Genomic DNA, 8937 nt, shown 5'->3' with positions numbered 1-8937 from the left:
ACTTGGAAGTTGTGTCAGCAAATTGAGCATGCATTCTCCTGTGGGAACATTGCAAGTTAGGAAATGCGGGTCTTGTATGTGGCCACAGACAGAGAAGACATGCAGACTGAATGGCTTTCAAGCCAAAAATGCAGAATTGGCAAAATCTAGAGTTGCTCACTCCTTATCTCCTAGGTGATGTTTTCTTCCAGCTCCATTTGTTAGAAATTGTGTAGTGCCCACAGGACATAGAAAGTACTGTTTTAAGAGAGCCAGCATTTTTGAAACAGGAAAGGTTCCCTTGTCCCCCTTGCAGGGCATGCGATGGGGATGTGGCTCACTTCTTCAGTGCCCCACTGCTCAAACCTCTAGGGGAGCATACAGATGGGCAGGCCGTGGGGCTCCAATCCCACGGTAGTGTCTTGGGGTGAATGTTTATAGGTGAAGCCCCAGTGGGCGTGTATTACAGGGTGCTCTTTTGGTTTGTCGTCTATAGGCGGCTTGTATTAACCAGCTCAGTTAGACCCACTACCTTGTCACAAGGACAGAGGGTTTTCTGTATCCCGGGTTCTTGCCTTGGTGTACTGGAAGAATCGGATCACATGTGGGCTTGGAGAATTAGTGCAAAGTTTTATCGAGTGGAAGTAGCTCTTAGCCAATGGGGAAGCCAGAAGGGAGATGGTTTCCCCCTGGATTTGGGCCACCTGGCAGCCCCGGCTCTCCTCGGACTGCCCTGGCCAAACTCTTCCTCATCCTGCCAGCTGATGGCCTGTCAGTGGGCCAGCCTCTGTCAGTGTGTTCTGCTCACTAGCTCCTCTCGACGACCAGCCACTTGTTTCTTCTTCCACGGATGTGTTCCACTGGACATCTGGCCTCCTGTGTGTGTGCTTGCTAGGGTCTCATGTTTTTATAGGCCCAGGATGGGGATGTGGCCCACCAGGGTGGTCTTGGGAAATGCAACATTTGGGCGGGAAATTCCTGTCCTCACCTAGGCCCATAGGGGTGGAACCCTAGCCAGGGACCCGCCTTTCTCTATCCAGCACTTCCCTTCCCCTCCTTCCTTATTATTTAAAGGGACCATGCTCTTCCCTTCCCAGTACTCTCATATCATTTTGACTGGAAATTTCTGCTCTGCCACTCTACTGCAAGAGAGAAGGTAGAACCTAGAGTACGAGTTGCTCATAATCTGAGATGAGCAGCTTCCTAGGCAGGGCTTTCTAAATGTGGTGAAAACAGACATTGAAGAGGGCACCTGGTTTTAAGCCTCTGTCGTTTCACATACCCTTTATTTACAAACTCTACTTTTTGTATGCCCATTGAAGTTTTACCTTGTTTTGTGAAAGAAATTATTTTGTCTAATGAGGTTAAAAAAAATCTGTCTTCTGCAATCCATCATAGGCTTCTAAATTTTTTCCCCTAATTCAAAAAATATTCATTGACTACTTGCTGTGCTCCAGGCATAGTTCTAGACGCTGAGGAATCATTCATGAACAAAATTAACCAAATCTCTGCCTTCAGGGAGTTTCCAGGCAAGGACAAATTACAAAACAAATGAATTATTAAGTTATTTGATGTATTAGAAGGTGATAAACATTATGGGAATAAATGAATCCTAAAAGGAGGTTAGAGAGTTGAGGAAGGGGAGGGTTTCATTTCAAATGGGGTGAACAAGACAACTTCACTATAATGGTGACATTTGAAGAAGGAGAGGGAATGAGACATGTGGCTACCTGGGGAAGGTGGGGTGCGGGGCAGTACGGGAAATGATCTAAGCAGAGGGAAAAGTACAAGCAAGCACCCTGAGAAGAGTTCATGCCTGTAGAACAATGCATGAGGGGGAGATGCATAAGGCATCACATTGAACTTGGTAGCTCACTGTGAAGGTTTTGACTTTTTATTAGAAGTAGGATGGGACTCCTTGGAGAGTTTTAATCAGAAGAGTAACATGATCTGACTTAATATTTTTAAAAGAGCTTCTGGCTCTAATGTTAAGGCCAGACTCTAAGACGATAGAGGTCAAAACATGATTTTGTATTTTTCTGGCAGTTAAGATAAAATACATTAGGTAAAATAAATTGGGTGGGCAGGAATGCAGGGTTACATCTATATAATCTGTCTTCAAATGCCTGCCTTGACTTCCGAGATGCAAATCGTTCTATAAAGTCACGCTTCCCTCTTAAATTTCCCAGAGCTTGAACCTGGGTCATTCTTTATCAGAATAATCTAGTTGTACTTTTTATTGCTCTTGAAAAATGAAAAGAGCCTATAACCTTAAGGCCTTTTTCTTAATGCAGAAAAGTAGAAGTTTTAACTAGTTTCTCTAAATGCCTAAGAATATAAGAAGCATTTTGAGACAGCTAATGACCTTTATAAGATAAGATATCTTAAGTGTTCTTGGCATACATATACCTAGGAACCCAATTTGCTAACAAATACAGCAGTGGCCATAATTCTATAAATGGGAATAGTGGTAGGGAACCTAGTGGTCACCATCCCATTTTACAGATAGAGAAACAGCCCAAGCTCACACAACTAAGAAGTGGCAGAGTTGAACTTCAACTCTGCTCTGTCTAGCTAAAAGCCTTTCACCAGTGGTTTCTGGCTAGAATATTCTGCAGCTTCTTTTACAGGAAGCTTATTTTAAAGCATGTCAAGAATCTAAATTACCTTCTTATTGCACATTCTACACTTCCTTAGGAAATAAACTTTTATTTCCCCCTTTAAATAAAAAAAAGCAAAACAAAAAGATAAGGGGTATCATTGGCCATCATAATGGGGAGAGAAGTTGGAGATAGAAAGGCTAAAATGAATCAAGCTGAGAGGCCTGAAAACTAATGCCTGGCCCATGGTCCCCTCTTAAATTGTCTAGTCAAAGCACAGGACAGGCACCACATGCCAAGTAACATTACCCAAAGATGAACCAAACCTGAGAAGGCAGCTGACTTTGCCTTCCCCAGTGCTAAAACTTGTTAAGGGAATTTACTAAGTCTCGGAGGGCGTGAACTGAAATAATCTCCTTCATCCTGAACTGAAAGAAGTGATAAAAACCAAGAGACAGCCAGTGGCCTGGGTAGGGAGCAGTTGGCTTTCAGAAAATAAATTGAACATGTACAGACAACTCACACTTCCAACAATTCCCCTCTGAAGATGCAGGTGTCCTTCTGGGTAAAGTCCATCAAACCTGACCTTTAAAAAAACAGAATGATTGGCTAATTATCATCAACTATTTTTTAAATCAATCTGTCAGAATTGGAATAGAACAATTTTCAGGGTATTCTAAAAACTGAATTTAAATAGAAAATAGCAATTATTTCAGAATGATGCTAGGAGTCATGGTGGCCCTTGCAGTACCTGTTGCAACCTTGTGTGGGAATCATTCCTGAGCCTGACTTTCCCACTTGGGACACAGAGAATGCAAGACCAGGCAGGCAGCTGCTGATTTGATACCAGTCACTTTAGGAAATCAAAAAAACCTGGAAAGTTGTTGGGAGCTAGTTTTGCTGGAGAGCTCTCAGAAAGAGGCGCCCATCATGACTGCCCTGGGGTTTGCTTGAGAAGTAACCAGACACCAGGGGAAGGGGGAAAAGAGGCACCTGACCTGAAAACAAAGCTTTGAGGCTCTGAGGAACAGTTTCAGGTGCTGTAGAAGGGAGCAGCAGGTTCTAGGGGAACCAAAGGGTTCAGAGAAGCAACGTCCTCTTCCTGCTACTGCCACAAAGACTTACCTTCAAGGGAATGTTTTGCACTGCCTGAACATAAAAATTAAGTAGGAAAAAGTGTGTTTATTCTCTGAAAAAAGAAAATTCACAATACTGATTGCTCAGTTTTCTCTCTCTCAGGCTGCCATCTATATGCACAAAGTGTTTTGACTTTACAGTTAAAAGAAAATCCCGAGGGCAAAATAGTTTTTACCTTTTTAAGACATGTGTTTTCTATTTTTTTCTCTTTTCTTGTGTTAAAGTTGGAAATGAGTTACCAAAAAAAAAAAAAAGTACTCGTTTATTTCCAGATGGAGTGCATTAAAGAGAGAAAGGGAGGAGCTCATCAGGATTGATATGGGGACACTGGATAGCCTCCGGAAACCTCCAGAAGAAGGGATTATTGACAGAGTATATTATATATTTAAAAACATTTTCTTAAACACCATGGGGGAAGGGGATGAGGTTGGGGAATACGTTTTTGCTTCCAAACAACCATGTATTCCAGAGTTGTCAAATAAACATTATTTTTATTTCACTCAACTCAGGTGATTTTTTCTGTATTGTCTAATATAATTTTATGTAAACATAGGCAAATTTAGAAAACAGAATTTTTCAAGCTTAAAAGCTTTTTTAAGCACAAATAACTTTTGAGACAACAAAGATACATTTTTGTTTTCAAAGACAATTCCTTATCAAATTAGCAAATATAAAATATTAACAATAACGTCAACTACTGATAAGGCTACAGAGCACTGTCATTTTTATTGATGATCATGTAAATTGGTAGAACCCTTTAGAAAAGCACTTTTGTGAAGTATATCGATAGACAAAAACATGCATCTCTTTTGGCCATGTTACACAAGCAATTTATCCTATGAAAACAACTTTAAACATCTGAAGAGCATTATTTAAAAATGTGTTTATAGCAGGACTTAAAAATAGTAAGTAAATGCAAAAAAAAACCATCTAACTCTGAGGGAATTGTTAAGTACTTCGACTTGTTACTGTAATGCTCACGAATCTTGTGTGAAATACTTTTGATATGATGTTGAGTAATTTTTTTTTAAAGCTGACTTCTGATTTGACTTTTGATTCTGGCAGTATGGTGCATCAGACCTCCTCAATGACCATTCAATAATCACTGAAAACAATAAAAAGTCTAAATATTCTTTTTTAATTTTAATGATTCTCCAGATACCAAAAACAAGTAAAAGAGGCAATCACTGCTAAGTAAGCCAGCATGTAGCCCAGCATTTACTCTAATTGCATCTGCCAAATCCTGGTGACCTTGAGCTTCTGATTTAAAAGCTGCCCAGGGTCACAGAGTATGGGAGACAGGAGATACAGCCTATGACCCACCTAAGGAGGAGAATCTAATGGGAGATTCCAACATTAATCTGTAATCCCAAAGGTCTACACCCTTATCTCAGTGTAAGAGTAAATCAGAAACAGACTCATTCTGCAGAAAAGTAAACAGCAAGATGAGGATAAATAAATCTCCCTTCAAAATATATAACCACAAGCCAGTTTTCACACAGGTTTATGGTCAGAAGTTATTTGAGTTATGAACTGGCAATACACCAGTCAACATCAGAAGCAAAGACAAACTCTTCTCTGAAGGGACTCAATCTCAAACCAATTCTTAGACAATTTCTGCAAATAAAGATTCAAGGAATATGCACTTACAGCAAAATATCACAAAATATCATGAGGAACTTCCAACCAGAAACAACTAACTTCAGACTCAATCTTGCAAGGAATTAAGATATTATCAAACAAAATATACAAAAAGAATGCTAACATATCCAAAGAAAAAAAGAAGCTTAAAAATATAAGCAAGAAAGAAAAAACAAGTGCAAGTCATCTAAACAGATGTGACTATAACCAAATTGAAATTTCCAGAGATAAAAATGTAATCACAAAAATGAAAACTCCAGTGGATGGGATAACTGATCAGATGTGACCAAGGGGAAAAAATTGGTGAAATAGAATATAGACCTGAATGAATTATGCAAAATGCAATAGAGTAATAAAAGTAGAAAATGTGGAAAGGGATTAAGAGACACCGAAGACAGAGTGAGAATTTCTAACATATGTCTAATTAAAGTTTCAGAAGGAAATAATAAAGAGAATTTGGAACAAGAAATAGTTTCAGAAATAATGACCGAAAGTTCTCATAACTTTTAAATAAACAGTGATCCTCACCTTTGGGAAGTTCAAAAAATCTCAGGCAAGATAAATAAAAAGAATTCATTTTCTAGATATAAATCATAGTGAAACTGCAAAACTTCAAAGGCAAAGAGAGGATCTGTAAAGCAGCTAGAAAGTAAAGACATTTCTACAAAGGCATTGTAAATAGCCTTATTGTGTGATTTTTCTATATAAGTAATACACAACAGAAGACAAATGCTATCTTTAAAATGCTGAGTGAAAATAATTCTCAACCAACAATAAAATATGTCTTTAAATTATCTTTCAAGAATAGGAAGTAAAAATAATATACCCAAGTTAACAGAAAGTAACAATTGACTACCAACAGGTTTTACTAAACATAATTCTCAAAGGTGAGCTTCATGTCGAAGTTATAGCAAATGAAAAGTCTCCAATATGGAAAGAAATGGTAGGCAAAGATTTCTGTAAGTACGTAGCTAAATCAGAACAAATACTGATTGTATAAAATGACATCTCCTTTTCAAATTAAAGAAAAATCAAACCAACTACCGGCAACAATAGCATTTAATTTGAGAGAAGATTGACTAGATCTGAAGCATTCTAATGTCTTCTTATTGGGGAAAGAGTTAAAAATACTCATTAGCCTTCGATTTTTTTTAAGTATCCATGTTAAAATATCTGGGGTGGATTATGGAAAAAGTTGGCCAACTAGATGCTACCAGGAGAAACATCTGCCACCAAGGGACTGAGACATCAGGAAGACTGGTACACTCTGAGCAGATCTTTGGAAGGAAGGAGGGAGGACACAGACATTGGGCTGAAGGGAGAAAGAGCTGGGAGCCCTGCATAGGGTACTGTGCACTGGGACTCATTCCTGGACCCTAATGACGCCTGGGGAAGGAGTGACTTGAACAATCAAGGAGTGACCTGCCCTCACATGAACCTCTGGAATCCTAGCAGCAAGAGACCCCCACAACCCCCACGGACAATTGAGCTGGCAGGAAGAGCTGCTGAGAGAGGTGGTAGGGGCAGGACTCCAACCTGTGCAGAGCCCAGAGGGTTTGGTACAGGAATGTCTGTAGAGGAGCACAGCCAGTGATGCACATCCCCCAAAGCTTGACATGTTCCCCTAGGAGACTCGCCTTGGGGGCACTGTTGGACCTGAACAGAGCAGGGTGGTCTTACCTATGAGATGGGACCAGACTGATCTGAGTGACCTCCTGTCTGCTGGACCCTTCCAGGGACTCAGCCTGTCCAAGCCTTGCTGAAGCGCAGCCTTGGATGCCCAACCAGGATGCCTCCTGAGGTCACACATCATAGGTCCTTTGCCAATGTACTGCAGCTGACCATCAGAAAGTTCCAGCAGAGTGGCCCCCACTGATGCATACCAGCCCACCCACACCCTCCCTCTTCCCATTGCAACCTCCCCCATACTGCTTTGCTAGCATGCATTTGCCCATGGATACTCCCCCACTGCTGTGCTGGGTGTGCACACAAGAAGAAGGACCTTGCCTCCCCTCCCATGCCAGCATGCATGTGCTTGTGTACCCTACCACGCCACTGCTGCAGGAATAAGCTCACTTTTCCCCTGCTGGGCCCCTATTACTGGCACAGACACGTACATGGACACCAGTGGCCTCATCCCCTGACCTGCACTGCCACCACAAATGTGAGCATGGAGGCTGGTAGCCCTACACCTGCCAGCACCCCACCATCACACAACACTGCTACTGGTGCAAACATGCACACAAAGGCCAGCGGCCTCACCGCTCACCCAACCTTGGCCCCTCCAGCACCAGGTTCCTAATCTCAAGCCAACAAATATAAAGGCCCAATACTAGCCACTCAGAGTTAGAGAATGCAGCCTAAGAGGGCTGAGCTGAGCCTTGGCCCCCTAAAATCTTCTAGAAATGAAGCCACTTAATTGAACCCACCTTATACCACAATCAAACCTTGAGGATATCAAATAAGATAAAAGAAAAAACAAAAATCCATCTAAAGGACAGCAATTTCAAAGACTGCAGGAACATCATCCCACAAAGATAAGAAATAAATAGTCCAATAACTCTGGAAACTCTGGAAGTCACAGTGGCTACTTACCTCCAAACGCCTGCACTAGTTCCATAGCAATGGTTCTTAACAAGGCTGAAATGGCTGAAAAGACAGAAATAGAATTTAAAACATGGACAAGAATGAAGATCATAAAGATTCAGGAGAAAGTCAAACCAATCCAATGATTCTATTGAATACAATAAGAGTATAGAGGAGATGAAAGATGAAATGGCCGTTTTAAGAAAGAACTAACTGATCTGATAGACCTTAAAAACTCCAAGAATTTCAGAATACAATTGCAAGTATTAACAGCAGAATCAACCAGTCCTAGGAAAGAATCTCAGAGCTCGATAACTGGTTGTCTGAAATAATTCTGTCAGACAAAAATCTAAAAAAAAGTTTAGTGAAGAATGAGCGAAACCTCCAAGAAACATGGAATTACGTAAAGATATGACCTATATGACTCATTGGCATCCTTGAAAGAGAGAAAGAGAAAGAAAGCAACTTGGAAAACAAATTTTAGGATATCATCCATGAAAATTTCCTCCACCTCTCTTGAGAAGCCAACACTGAAATTCTGGAAATGCACAGAACCCTTGTGAGATACTACACAAGATAAGCACCCCCAAGAAACACAGTCATCAGATTCTCCAAGGTCAAAATGAAAGAAAAAATGTTAAAAACAGCTAGAGAAAAGGAGCAGGTAACCTACAAAGGGAACTCCATCAGGCTACCAGTGGAACTTGCAACAGCAATTCTACAAGCCAGAAGAGACTGGGTGCCTATATTCAGCATTTTAAAACAAAAGAAATTCCAAGTAAGAATTTCATCCATATCAAACTAAACTTTCTAAGCAAAGGATAAATAAGATCCTTTTCAGACAAGCAAATGCCAAGGGAATTCATTACCAAAAGACCTATCTTACAAAAGGTCCTGAAAGAAGTGCTAAATGTGGAAAGGAATGACTGTTACCAGCCACAAAAAAAATCACAACTAAATACATAGACCATGAACACAATAAAGCAACCACACA

The sequence above is a fragment of the Pongo pygmaeus genome, chromosome 16 (assembly GCF_028885625.2).
Source record: "Pongo pygmaeus isolate AG05252 chromosome 16, NHGRI_mPonPyg2-v2.0_pri, whole genome shotgun sequence".
NCBI lineage: Eukaryota > Metazoa > Chordata > Mammalia > Primates > Hominidae > Pongo > Pongo pygmaeus.
The sequence above is the reverse complement of the archived record's forward strand: the minus strand, read 5'-3'. Positions refer to the sequence as shown.